The following is a 13,565-nucleotide window of genomic DNA, read 5'->3' as shown; positions in this document are numbered from 1 at the left end:
TTTTCTCCCCATGTTGCATGTGTTTCCTCCCTGGATTCCCACACACAGTCCAAATATGTGCGGGTTAGGCTGATTGACCATGGATTGAATGCATAGTGTCAGTGGGATGAGACGGGTAAATGTGTGGGGTTATTTGAATAGGGCCTGGATGGGATTGTAGTCAGTACAGACTCCTTCTGTACTGCAGGAGTTCTATGTTCTGTTGCCTCTTTCCATCCCTTCTATCAGAATGCAGCACTGTTCCTGACTGAGATGAATAATGTGTTAATGAATAATGCTCAGAATGCAGCTTCTGTTTCTCCAAACCGGAATTTACAAGGATTTTTGGTACTGATACATTATCTAGCCGAGCAGACTCTGTCTCTGTCTATCCCTCCACCCCCTCTCATCAACTCTATATGAAGGCTGAACATTGTTTAGCGTCTAAATGCACATAATGTGTATCTTCATCTGATCAAATAGAATTCAGCTTGTGAACAAGATCATCATTTCAACCAGTTCCGGGGTAACCCAGGCACAGCTCTGATTGGCTGCAACCCCCTGAATCTGGGGAACTGACACGTTGAACATCGCCGGCCTCAGAGGCTTTAACAGTTACTGAGCTGGGAAACTCCAACTAATCCCCGATAATCCACAGCACAGAGCGAGAGAGGAAAGCCTGCCCTGGGAGCTGTCAATCTGAGACACAGTTTGACTTGTCAATGTGCAAATGTGAATATTGTGTCAGAGAGAGTGTGCTAAAGGGGCGGCTGGGTTAGACTAATGTTACTGTGTTTGTGTGTCCGCCCTCAGCGCCGCATTTCGCCGTCCTTCTTGTGTTAAATCGCAAGATTTCCTGGCATAGGATCGCGCTGTTCCCTTGCTCAGGTCTGAAGGGAAAATTTAATGGAAAATATTCGTCGACTGCAAGATTTCAGTTGGCAAACGGAGAATAAGTCAGCGCTGGACTGAGAGAGCGCGATCAATGCAGCAAAGAGACTGGTTGAAATGGAAATTGCTGCCCGGAATTCGGATGGAACTTTCTCAACAGGAAATATTCGGATTTCGGTCACAGAAATGATCAGTCAAAGAATGTGAAGTGTCAAGTTTTAATTGTAATGGGATAGATTGTGAGGAGAGACAAACACAGAGAGGCTGGAGAAGCGGAGAGCTGACAGCAGCTTGTCTCTGCTCCGTCCGCTCTCTGTCTTTAAATTGCTCTGTACCGCCACCACTGGTTTCATTTCGGATCCAGTTCAGGCTCTCACACACATTTTCCACACACTCTCGGATGTCATTGTTTAAAAAGGGCTGCAGGGAAAAGCCTAGGAATTGCAGGCCAGTGAGCCTCACATCTGTGGTGGGTAAGATGTTGGAAGGTATTTTGAGAGAAAGGATCTACAGGCATTTAGTGACGCAACGACTGATTAGGGACAGTCAGCATGGCTTTGTGAGTGGAAAATCATGTCCCACAAATTTGATTGAGTTTTTTGAAGGGGTAACAAAGGACAGTGAACTTGATGTTGCCTACATGAACTTTAGCAAGGCCTTGACAAGGTACCACATGATCGGTTGTTGCATCGGGTTCAATCTCACAGAATCCAGGGTCGCTAAATGGATACGAAATTGGCTCGATGACAGAAACCAGAGGGTGCTTGTAAAGAGCTGTTTTCAAACTGGAGACCTGTGGCCAGCGGTGTGCCTCTGGAATCGATGCTGGGTCCGCTGTTATTTGTTATTTATATTAATGATTTGGATGAGAATAGAGGAGGCACGGTTAGTCAGTTTGCAGATTACACCAAGATTGGTGGCATAGTGGAGAGTGAAGAAGGTTATCTCGGATTGCAACGGGATCTTGATCAATTGGGCCAGTGGGCTGACGAATGGTATATAGAGTTTAATTTAGATAAATGCGAAATGATGCATTTTGATAGAATGAACCAGGACAAGGCTTCCTCAGTTAATGGTAGGGCGTTGGGGAGAGTTACAGAACAAAGGGATCTCGGGGTACAGGTTCATATCTCCTTGAAACTGGAGTCACAGGTGGACAGATTGGTGAAGACGGCATTCAGCATGCTTGGTATCTTTGTCAGAACATGGAATACAAGCGTTGGGATGCCTTGTTGAAGTTGTACAAGACCTTGGTAAACCTACACTTGGAATACTGTGTACAGTTCTCGTTACCCTATTATAGAAAATATATCATTAATCTCGAAAGAGTGCAGAAGAATTTTACTAGCATCCTTGTAAATTTTACTAGCATCTTTACTAGCATCTAAGACTATTTCCTCGGGTGGATGGAGCTATTACAAGGGGGCATAACTATAGGGTTCGTGGTGGGAGATATAGGAAGGATATCAGAGGTAGGTTCTTTGCGCAGAGAGTGGTTGGGGTGTGGAATGGACTGCCTGCAGTGATAGTGGAGTCAGACACTTTAGGAACGTTTAAGCGGTTATTGGATACGCACAAGGAGCACACCAGGATGATAGGGAGTGGGATAGCTTGATCTTGGTTTCAGATAAAGCTTGGCACAACATCGTGGGCCGAAGGGCCTGTTCTGTGCTGTACTGTCCTATGTTCTATCTAACGGGACTTGATGGTTTGAATTATAAGGAAAGGCTGAATAGATTGGGACTTTTTTCTCTGGAGCGTAGAAGGCTGAGGTATGATCTTATAGGGGTCTGTAAAGTAATGAGGGGCATAGATTAGCTAGATAGTCAATACATTTTCCCAAAGCTCGGGGAGCCTAAAACTAGAGGGCATAGGTTTAAGTTGAGAGAGGAGAGATACCAAAGGGTCCAGAGGGGCATTTTTTTTCATACAGAGGTTGGTGACTGTCTGGAACAAGCTGCCAGAGGTAGTAGTAGAGGCGGGTATAATTTTGTCTTTTAAAAAGCGTTTAGACAGTTACAGGGGCAATATGGACATAGAGGGATATGGGCCAAATGCGGGCAATTGGGACTATCTTAGGTGTTTTAAAGAAAAGGGCGGCATGGACAAGTTGGACCGAAGGGCCTGTTTCCCTGCTGTAAACCTCTATGACTCTATGACCCTGTCATCTTGTCGGCTTGGTGCATATTGTACCAGAAATATATCATGTGCGTAAACAAGACAACAACTGGTTTCTGAACGAGCTGTCCAGCTCGGTTCAATCTGTCAGAAATTATTGGACGTCTTTTAAAGCAACATCGGTTTATTTGCAATATTCTCTAATCTCTGAATATATACCATCAATTTGTCGCTTGTGTATGGAATCCTGGGAAAAGCGAGCACTTAATCCAGACATCTTGAAGTCAATTCTAACATGGAATTTCCACTGATGTCTTATTATTCTCAAGAATCCTCTTTCACTAACGTTCCAATATGACTATTCCTCCCTATTTTTCACGTGCTCCTTCCATTCCCAAACTGTTATCATCAGGAATACCGAACGCCCAGCTTGTTGCAATATGTTTGAATGAACACGATGTCATTTCATCTTAGCAGCATTTTGAAATTCTCATTCATTCAATGTATTCTGGTGAAATGCATTTCTTATGCCATTACGTAAGAATCTTACTCTGACATGAGACCTTGTTTTGCTCTTATGCTGCTCTGTTTCTTTCCTCTCACGTCATGATTTTTCTCATGAAAGTTACAGCACAGAAGCCATTCGGCCCATCTTGCAGATGCCAGCTGAGAACACCCTGGCGCCCATTCCAATACCAACTTCCTGGACCCGGCCCATAGCACAGATCCAGATCTTCATCGAAAAAAACCCATGAAAATCACGATTTATTCTCGTGTGCTGCCCTGGAGAAGTCAATTAAACATTTCAAATGGCTAGCACTGCGGGCAGGTTTCCAACCTGCGCGCGGAATCCCCACTCTGTTTCCAGTCCAACACCTTAACTGCTCGGCCACCGCAGCGGTTTATCTGAACGAATGATGGAACCACTTCAGAAACGTTCATAGTAACTTCATCAGGCATCTAGATTATGCAGAGCACAGTGTGTGAGCTGAAACCTGTTCGCCTCCCTCTTTTTGGTGTCTTTATCTTTGATTGAGAATTCATTTATTAGTTCAGAGACATTTCGTCTATTTCAATATTTTTTTTCAGTATAAAGAAATTGAAGCCGAATTTAACATCCGAAAAAAAATCACATTAAGTCCATTTTAATTCACAACCGGCAAACATTGCTTTCGAACTGTTTGTGCCCACATGCTTTGAAACGCAAGAAGCCGTGGATAAGGTGACAAATGATGAATACAATGGGTGGGAATTGAACCCGGGTCAACTGCTTGGAAAGCAGCAATGCTCACCACTATACCACCATCCTGACCAACTGCACCCGCTCCAAATAGATTCACAAAATTTCTGAACAAACAAGCGCAACTGAGCTATGACAATCTCTGAAAGCGATATATTACCATCTCTTCAAGAATCAATTTGCTGTAACTCATTCAATATGAACCGTTTCAATGTCAGCCCTACGCATGGCCAGTTCTCAAACAGGCATTGACTGGTGAGAAGTTTTAATGTTATCAGAGAACAGTCATCAATATTCTCAGGAAAGTGAAACTGCCATCCCGAACTTCATAGAGTACGAACAGTACAGAAGGAGGCCATTCGGCCCATCGATCCTGTGCCAACAACATGCAGGCCCTATCCCAGTAACCCCACGTATTTAACATGCTAATGCTCCTGATACTAAGGGCAATATAACTTGACCATTCCACCTAACCCGGCGCTAATTTTCATGGCGGAACGGCCGATTCTGGAAAGACAAAATCTGCCACTAGTGCCGCAAATGAAACCAAGTCTGCTTTGGAGCTTCTGAAACCACATGTTTTCATAGTGGCAACTCCTACCCAAAGCTGCTGTCCTAATTTGAATCGGTTGTCAGCTCGAGTTTCTCATTTGGATGAAGAATACGGAATGGTGCTGGACTATTCACCCTTCAAACCTGTGGAACTCTGTGTCTTACCTTCACTTGGTCCCTGATCCTCAAAATAAGTGATCAGTTCACCCTCAATCAGTCAAGTCGGAGACAGAGTTTCAAATGTCATAACAATAAAGATGGAATGCAAATCGATTTGTGCAGAGATATTAAACATTGACGTCGCTGGTCAGGATGGCCGAGCGGTCTCAGGTCACAATCTCTGCTGGAGGTGACAGTTCAAATCTCACTCCTGACCTTAATTTTTCATTCGCGAGGCACCATCCAAACCCAAGAAATCTCTCACCTGGCAGCACAAGGGCAGCAGACGCAGAGAAACAACGACCCGCTCTAAGTTGCACTCCGAAACCCGCATCATCTTGACTTGGAAACATATTGCTGTTCCAATGGGTCACAATCCTGGAAATTCCTCCCGAACAGCAGTGCATGTACTGACACCACATGGACTGCAGTGGCTACAGAATGAATTCATCGCCAATTACTCAAAGATAATTAATTTGGATAATATGTGCTTCCCGGGTCAGCGACACACATATCCCGTTTAAATGAAGTATTTTAAATAAATCACCTCGCGCCACAGAATGGCCTGCAGAGGAGAAAACTGTGTGTATGAATCACACCCTGAACACGGCTACTTTTATAGCAAATGTGGGTCTGAAAACAGTAAATGGAACCAGCTCAAGATAAACCGCTTAACGTTTAGCGGAAGAGTTTCACTGAGTGATGTGGGCAATTCCCTCTGATGTGTTCAATGTCAGGGGAAGGCAGATTTGAAAGGTTTACGGGGAAATCGGTGCAGTCTCAATGGGCCGCTGTAGGATTCAATTATTTTTCTTTCATGAATCTATCCGAGATCCCATAGCATCTGTGGAGAGAGAAACGGTCGTTCCCGTGAAATGTCTGCATTCGGAATGTGAACTGTCTCTATTTTCACAGTTACGTTCCAGATCTGGGCGTATCTCTTTTTTCACAAATACTCCTGAACACATTTTACAAACTCTACCCCGTCTAAACCTTTAACAGTATGCGAGTCCCAATCTATATGTGGAAAATTAAAATCCTCTACTATCACAACTTTGTGTTTCTTGCAGTTGTCAGCTATCTCTCCGCTGATTTGCTCCTCCAATTCTCGCTGACTATTGGGTGGTCTATAATATAACCCCATTAACGTGGTCATACCTTTCCTGTTTCTCAGCTCCACCCATAGGGCCTCTGTAGACAAGCTCCCTAATCTATCCTGCCTGAGTACCGCTGTAACATTTTCCCTGACCAACAATGCCACCACCCCCCCCCCCCCCCCCCCGCCTTTTATCCCTCTGCCTCTATCCCGCCTGAAACATTGGAACCCTCGAACATTGAGCTGCCAGTCCTGCCCTTCCTGTAGCCAAGTTTCACTAATGGCTATAATGTCATATTTCCATGTGTCTACCCACGCCTTCAGCTTATCTGCCTTACCCACAATACTCCTGGCATTGAAATAGACACACCTCAAAAGATTATTTCCACCACACTCAACCCCTCCATTTGTGATTTTGCTTGAACTAACCTGTCTTTTTACCCCTGCTCCACTATCTGCTCTGGCACTCTGGTTCCCATCCCCCTGCAAATCTAGTTTAAACGCTCCCCAATAACACTAGCAAATCTCCCTGCAAGTATATTGGTCCCCTTGTAGTTTAGGTGTAACCCGTCTCTCTTGTACAGGTCCCACCTGCCCCAGAAGATGTCCCAATGATCCAAGAATTGGAAACCCTGCCCCTGCACCAGTTCCTCAGACAAGTTACAGCACAGAAGCCATTCGGCCCATATTGTCGATGCCAGCAGAGTGCCCGGTCTTTATAGAAAGAGCCCATAGTAAATTACAATTCAATATTACGGGCTGCCCTGGAGAAGCGAATTACACATTTCCAATCTCGCTCATTGCGCAGAGTTTGAACCTTCGCGAGGAAACGATGGTTTTGAGTGCAACGCCTTAACCACTCGGCCATCGCAGCTGCTTATCTCTCAAAATGATGTAATCACCTCAGCAATGTTCACGTTAACTTCATCAAGCATCAGGATTGTGCAGTGAACAGTGTGTGAGCTGACATGTGTTCCTCTATTTTTACTTGGTGTCCTTCTGTTTGACTGAGAATTCATTTATTAGATTATTCTTCTATTTCAATATTGTTTTCAGGATAAAAAAATTGAAACCGAATTCTCCGTCCGAAATAAATAAAATTAGAACGGGAAGCGTATTTCTCGGCAATTGCCGCGTTCGAGTTTTATTTGGTCCACATGCCTTGAAACACAAAATAAAGTCATAACTACATTACCAATGCGATGGCTGGGAATCGAACCCGGGTCAACTGCTTGGAAGGCAGCTATGCTCACCACTATACCACCATCGCTCGCTATGTTTGACTGATGGTTATTTACATTTGTTATAATTACGGAACTGCCTTAGTTGCCGATTTCCTCAGACACCTGGTGGTCCTGACGCACATTTTGTAAACTGAAATTGTTCACTCTTGTTTTTTGGACAGTTTAAGCCTACATTTTAACATTGTACCTGCCTGAGAACTCATTGAATAATTTTGAGGCCTGTTCTTTCAGTTAAAAAAAGTCTCCAATCAAAGCAAATTTAGATTCCAAGTCGAATGCCTGAACCACCCTTCAATCGGAGCTGTTTATTGGCCAGTCGATGCAACGACCTCAGTAACGTTCATATTGACTTCATCGGGATTATTGCGATCACAGTCAGGGAGGTCAACTGTGTTCGGTTCCCTTTACTTTATATCTTTGTCTCTGACTGAGAACTCATTCATTAGCACAGAGACTTCTTCCTCTGTTTCAATATTTTTTTTCTGCAGAGAGAATTTGAAGCGGAATTTTCCGTCCGAATAAATAATATTTAAAAGGGACGTCCATTTTGTTTCATTTCCAGCAAATGCTGCGTTTGAACTGTTTTTGACCACATGATTTGAAACGCAAGAGGCCGTGAATAAGGACCTAAGTACATAACCAGTGCTACGGCCGGGAACCGAATCCGGGCCAACTGCGTGGAAAGCAGCCATGCTCACCACTACACCACCATCGCTTGCTCTGTTAAAGTGATTGTTATTTTCATTAGTTATAATTACGGAAGTACTTTCGTTGCTCACGAAGGTGTGTCCATAACACAATTTGTAAACTGATCTTGGCTGTCGCGTTTTTCTGCACAGTTTAACCCCCCTTTTCACTGTTGTTTCTGACTGAGAACTCATTGAATAGCTTTGAGGCCTATTCTTTCATTGCAACGAAGTTTACACAGGAAGCAAATTGAAGAAATATTTCCATGAACAACTCATGAATAATGAGAATCGTTAGTGAATTTCATTTGAGGTGTCCTGTTCTGTACTGTTCTGACCTGCGATAGCGAATTAAATAGGTCACCAATGTGATGGCCAGGACCCTTGATCAAATGCTCACACAGTCACCACCATCGCCCACTTGACTCTTGGAGCTGCTGCTGCCCACAGAGGTGGCCAAGCAAGAGGCACAGGTGTTGACAAACTGCACCCGCTCCAAGTAGATTAACAAAATTACAGAACAAAAAAAGGAACTATGACAGTCTCTCTGAAAGCATTACACCACCTCTTAAAGAATCAATTTGCTGTAACTAATTCAATATGAACCTATTCAATGTCAGCCCTATTCCTTGCCAGTCCTCAAACAGGCATTGACTGGTTAGAAGTTTATATCTTATGCGAGAATAGTTGGGCATATTCTCAGAGAAGCGAAACTGTCGCCCCGAACTTCATAGAATCCCTACAGTACAGAAGGAGGTCATTCGGCTGATCGAGCCTGCGCCATCAGCAATCCCATGCAGGCCCGTAACCCCACATATTTAACATGTTAATGCTCGTGACAGGAACGGGCAATTGAACAAGACCATTACACCAAACCCGGCACTAGTTTTCATGGCGGAACGTCCGATTCTGGAAAGACAAAATCCGCAACTGGTGCCTCAAATGAAGCTAGAGTCTGTTTTGGAGCTTCTGAAACCACATGTTCTCCTGTTGGCAAACTCCTGCTCAAAGCTTGAATCAATTGCCAGCTGGAGTTTCTCATTTGGATGAGCAATATGGAATGGTGTTGGATTATTCACCCCAAATACCTGCAGAACTCGATCGAAACTTCACGTTTGTTCGGAAACCTCAAAATAAGTCATCAGTTCACCCTCAATCTCTGGGTCAATACGAAGACGGAGAAAATGCATCTACGACGAAGATGGGATTCGAACCCACGCGTGCAGAGCACAATGGATTAGCAGTCCATCGCCTTAACCACTCGGCCACCTCGTCATGCATTTACATTGCCCCAAAACAGCTCTTGTGCTCTTAAGACCCGTAACAAGAAGACATTTCTCCCGCAGGACAATGCTGTGTTCCTGCTCTCTCATTAATCTCGGTTCGTTGTTACTCTTTCATTCGATGTAAATCCATAGGAAGTAAAGAGGGAGACAGTTAATTTCTCAGGCCCCTCCAGGTCAGAGGGTTCCGTGTTTAATTCACATCAGGCTCCTGGAGGATTTCTGCAGTTGGTCTTTGGAATCTGCATCCGGGGAAAGTTGATTGTTTGCAAATGTTCGCGAAATGATACATTTCAAAATTATGATGAAATGATATTTTAGGGACACCTCCGGTTTCCACGAGCAGGTCATATTTTTGCTGTTTGTAAATTTAAAGCAACGTCCACGGTCCGAGATGATTCAGCGAACATCTCAGGGGAGAGCGAACTGACTTCTGGTGATTAACATCTCAGGCGGGGAGCAAGGCTGAGAAGGCAGGGCCTGTATCAATAATCTCAACCGATACGGGAACTGATCGGGGGCCGTTGGCTGAATCTGCTATCCAGCCAACTGAACAAAAACTGGGACAAATGCGCTGTGCCACCCACAGTAACACAAATCAACATGACGAAGCAAATTTGCTGCCGAGAAAATACAGAGTTGCTATTGGACAGCAGCCGAATATGCCTTTTTGATACGAAAGAAAACACGATAGCAAAGGGTGGTTTCGATCCATCCACCTCTGGGTTACGGGCCGCTTCCTCTGCGACACTCTGCTCCGAAACGGAATCGCTTCCTGCCTATTACTGTTGCGCGGCAGTCCGACAACTATTGATTTAAAACAAAACCCTCCGTGGTGGGACGCACACCCTGGCTGGAGAATAACACATCACATCACCTCGAGTGTAACAGATAGAGAAAGACACACAGAAAAGCAGTAAGAGACTATCAGGATACACGCACAATGACAGACAGAAAAGGTGCCGAGCAAACCAGCAAGATACTGAGATGGAAAACATGAGTATTTATGAAAAGCTGTTTTCTGTTACACAAAGCTAGGCCCTGTTTTGAAATGTGTTTCCTGCTGTGTAACTGTGTTCTGTGCTTTGTAACTATTCTCTCTGTTGTGGAACTGTGACTCTGGCGTTGACAGATCTTCCTTGTGGTTTTGTCAAATTATTCCCTGTTGTGTCAATGTGTTCCCTGTTGTGTAAATGTGTTCCCTGTTGTGTAAATATGATCCATCTTGTGCAGAAGTTTTCTCGGTTCTGTAAAGGCGTGTCCTGTTGTGTGACATGTTCTCTGTTGTTCTGTGATGTTGTCTCTGGAAAACAATCGACGGAAATTTCAAGGCCGCCATTTCTGAAGCTTGCATTCAATTCCAGCTTTATTTGGGCCGAATGGCCAACTCCTGTTTCTGTTTTCTATCCATGTTTCTATGTATTAAATCCGTGAATTTGAATTTCACCAGCTGCCGTGGTGGGATTTACTCCGTGTCCCCAAATATTAGTCCGGACCTCTGGATTGCCAGCCCAGTGACATAACATTTCATCCCTGTAAACAAAAACAGTTCATTCAGCTCATTATTAAACCTCTTCCTGAGGACATTAGAATTCCCTCCACAGAATTCCCATTGGCCGATTGATAACAAAGCATTTTGTTCGAGTTGGGAACATCAATCATTTATCCAGATCAAACAGATATTGTGGAATTGTTCGGATCAAAAATTCTAAGATAAGTGAGAATTAAATGGACAAAGTTACAAGGGAAGTAATTCTGAGACAGCTCCCTGCAATTTCTGAAAGAAATAGTGGAATTCAGTTAACAGGTTCGGTTTTGAGGAGGTTCCATCAGATTTCTGTACAAAGTGACTGGGTTGGAAACTGTAATCTTCAGATAGCATCACAAAAGGCACCGTTCGGCTCCGGTTACGCGCCTGAAAGTGAGTGATTTTTGTGGAGTATGTGGAATATTTCTTGTACCAATCCTGTTCAGCCACCGCCAACGCCTCCACCCCCATCCGCCGCCCCCCCCACCCCACCCCCGCCACCCGCTCTTCCCACCCCCCAACTCTTTTTCCGTTACATCGATGACTGTATCGGTGCTGCTTCCTGCTCTCATCTGCGTCTGGAAAAAATTGCTATTTTGCTTCCATTTTCTACCCTCGCATTTTCGCATGGTCCAAATGCGACACTTCCCTACCCTTCCCTGACCTGTCTGCCTCCAATTCTAGATAGACTGACCACCAGTAATTAAAGCCCCACCGACTCACACGCCGAGTACAGATCCTCATACCCCGCTCCCTGTAAGGACGCCATCCACATTCCCCTAGTTTGTTCACCTCAGTCGGAACTGTTCCCCTGATGCCTCTTTCCAAATCGGCGCTCCTGACATGGACTCCAACTTCCTGAAAGCAAGGTGCCTCCACCCCGACCCTCAGTGTTTGGTTGGGCGCTCAACCGTGCCCTATTCATATCCCGCACCTCTAAGCTCACCCCTTTCACCTCGCAGAGCCACAATCGGCTCCCAAAATACAGAAGTCAAACAGACATTGTTATCGTCTTCTTTTCCATCTGTTCACTCAATATTTCGCCGATATCTTCACAAAATCCAATAGGAATGGCGATCAGTTTTCCAGTCAGTGATCAGCCCTCTGGAGGTGATTAAAGAAAATGAACAGTATCATCCACTCTCGAACCTCGAACCCGCGCGGTGAACCACATTAGATTTTAAATCAAACGCCTGAACAATTCAGTCATCGCAACTATAACCAACATCTAACGAACCAGTTTATGAACAGCTGATTTCTTCAAAGTTTACCTTTGATTGTCTCGCCAGACAATGACGAGGAATCCAACACACTATCCGTTTCGCCACAGAGCCACACCTGGTGCACTTATTCCCCATCCCCATATGGGAATGTCTGACGTATCGAACAGACAGTTCAAAAGTTCAGCAATTTGACAATGACTATATTTCAAAAATCCTTTATTATCAGTGAAATGATTTGGGACGTCCTTTGGTTCTGAAAAGAGCTACAGAAATTCCAGTCGAACTCTGAAAGGACACAGACAGCTTAGTGGAATGGGAGGACATGTGGCGGATGAAGAATTAAGTGATTCATTTTGGTGGGAAGAACGCAAAGAGGCAATACAAAATAAAGGATATAATTCCAAAAGGGGAAACAGGAACAGCGGGAAATATATGGACCTGTGTACAAATCATTGAAGGTGGCAGGGCAGTTTGTAACAGCCGTATATTATCCCCGGATTTAAAAACAACATCAGGATTTTGATACAAATTTTCTGCAAAGAAAATCCAGATGTACTATTAGATCGCACATTAGATATTTCAAGCATTGCCTGTCGCCTGAGGTATGGTCACCCTTGGGCTAAATCGCCACCTGTAAGCTCTTCCTTTTGAGGGGGAAAGCAGCCTGTGGTCATTTGCAACTACGGCGACTTTACCTTTATATCTGTGTCATATTATTTGATTTTATTTGATTTGATTTATTCTTGTGACATGCATTAGTACACAGTGAGAAGTATTGTTTCTTACATGCTACGCAGACAAAGCATACCATACATAGCAAAGGAAAGGAGAGAGCGCACAATGTAGAGTTTCAGTCACAGCAACATGAAGAGAAAGATCAAATTAATACGAGATAGGTCCAATCAAAATTCTGATGGTAACAAGGAAGAAGCTGTTCTTTACTTGGTTCGTGCCTGCCCTCAGATTTTTGTATCCAGTTCTCGACAGAAGCCGGTGGGAGATAGTCTGTCCACGGTGTATGGCTGCTTGATTAAACTGGCTGCTTTTCCAAGGCAACGCGAAGTGTCAATGGATGGCAGGCTGGTTTGCGTGATGTACTGGCTTTGTTTAGGACACTTTGTAGATTTTTTGCGGTCCTGGACAGAGCTGGAGCCGCACCAAGCTGTGATGCAACCAGAAGGAATGCTTTTTCTGGTGCATCTGTCTGTATTCAGAATGTGTTTTGCATTATCTGCTGCTCAATGAAGATTGGGATCTTTCTGATTCTATCAGTTAAACTGCGTGTAGAAGTGACTTGCTCTGACTGTCAGCTTCCGGAACTGAAACATGGTTTCTCAATTAATTCTGTCTCTGACAACCTTTGGTACTGCAACTGAGTTTCTGTATCCCCTCATTATGACTCATCGATTTATTTTGTTTATTCATTCCTGGGATGTGGACGTCGCTGGCTGGGCCCGCATTATTGCCCATCCTAAATTGCCCTTGAACTGAGCGGATTGATAGGTCACCTCAGAGGGCAGCTTAGAGTCACAAAAGTTGCTGTGTGTCGGGGGCCACGTTTAGGTC

General features: G+C 44.3%; 1 long non-coding RNA gene and 2 other non-coding genes across 3 annotated transcripts in view; 1 reads left to right on the top strand and 2 right to left on the bottom strand.

Annotated features, from left to right (window-relative positions):
* Positions 1–13,565, top strand: part of LOC144485434 (uncharacterized) — a 664,084-nt gene that overhangs the window by 32,739 nt on the left and 617,780 nt on the right. The window lies entirely within an intron of this gene.
* trnag-ucc (transfer RNA glycine (anticodon UCC)) lies at positions 7,234–7,305 on the bottom strand. Its single transcript has one exon. It is a non-coding gene; the product is annotated as a tRNA-Gly (tRNA).
* Positions 9,159–9,240, bottom strand: trnas-gcu (transfer RNA serine (anticodon GCU)). Its single transcript has one exon. It is a non-coding gene; the product is annotated as a tRNA-Ser (tRNA).

Source organism: Mustelus asterias, unplaced genomic scaffold, assembly GCF_964213995.1.
Source record: "Mustelus asterias unplaced genomic scaffold, sMusAst1.hap1.1 HAP1_SCAFFOLD_194, whole genome shotgun sequence".
Classification (NCBI taxonomy): Eukaryota; Metazoa; Chordata; class Chondrichthyes; order Carcharhiniformes; family Triakidae; genus Mustelus; species Mustelus asterias.
Note: the sequence above shows the minus strand (reverse complement) of the source record. Positions and strands in the feature narration are given on the sequence as shown.